Raw genomic sequence first — 1002 nt, 5'->3', positions numbered from 1 at the left:
TCTATCCTGAGTTTTTAATGTATCCGTATCTTGTGTTATGAAGCCATGACGTTGAATAAGTATGTTAATGCCTCCATGTTATTCTATATATTTACTATTATTTATTGACAAACCAATCCCTTCTTGTTGGACACCTATGTTCGTTTAGTTGTTCTCTGTGACGTATACATCTGCCTACGTAAATCTCCATTTGTCTCTCTAGGTTCTTGAGGGAAATTCTTAGAGTGGAATGGCTGAGGCCCACGGAGAGCGGCTGACGGTGGTGGGCACTGTTTTGGAATGGGTGTTGGTGGTGGTCATGAGCAGGGCACTCGCAGGAGGTAACAAGGGCCTGCAGCGCTGGTGGGGATGGACCGGGGAAGGCGGGACTAGCAGTAGATACCCACCTGTCACTCACGCGGAGGTTCCAGTCACAGACCTGGGAGTGAATCCAGGCTGTGTCTCTTATTAGCTGTGTTATCTGGCACCCCATTAAAGTGGGGATGATAACAGCTTCCCTCCTAGGGTCACTGTGAGGATTCATTGAGAGAATTAAGGCGATAAGACACAGATAGTGAATAATGGCTGTTATTACAGTAGTGTAGTAAGCCCCTAGCCACCTGGCTCTGCCCAATCCCCAGGTACAAAGCTGCCCGCAATTACACCTAAATTAGCCACACTCACAGCGCTACTTTACCCCATTCCAGCCATAGCTGCCAAGGGGTGCAGACTCTGCCACACTCGTGTCCTCATGTTACCACGAGGCCGACGCTCAGAGGAGCGGTGCCGTGGCCCTGGGACCCCGAGTCCCAGGCCCTTCTCTCTGCCTCCGGGCGTCTGCAGGAGCCTCCTGCTGTCCGGACCTCCTGGTTCCTGTGAGGATGGAGAGAGCCGGCCGGGCTCCACCAGGTAGGACTGTACTGTCATTATCTCTTCACCAGGACCGCTAGCTGGGCTCTGTTCCAGTGGCTCGCAGCCCTTCACACACGTCCCCCCGCCAGGAAGCCAGGACAAGCTGCACAA

The sequence above is a fragment of the Hipposideros armiger genome, unplaced genomic scaffold, assembly GCF_001890085.2.
Source record: "Hipposideros armiger isolate ML-2016 unplaced genomic scaffold, ASM189008v1 scaffold_37, whole genome shotgun sequence".
NCBI lineage: Eukaryota > Metazoa > Chordata > Mammalia > Chiroptera > Hipposideridae > Hipposideros > Hipposideros armiger.
Note: the sequence above shows the minus strand (reverse complement) of the source record.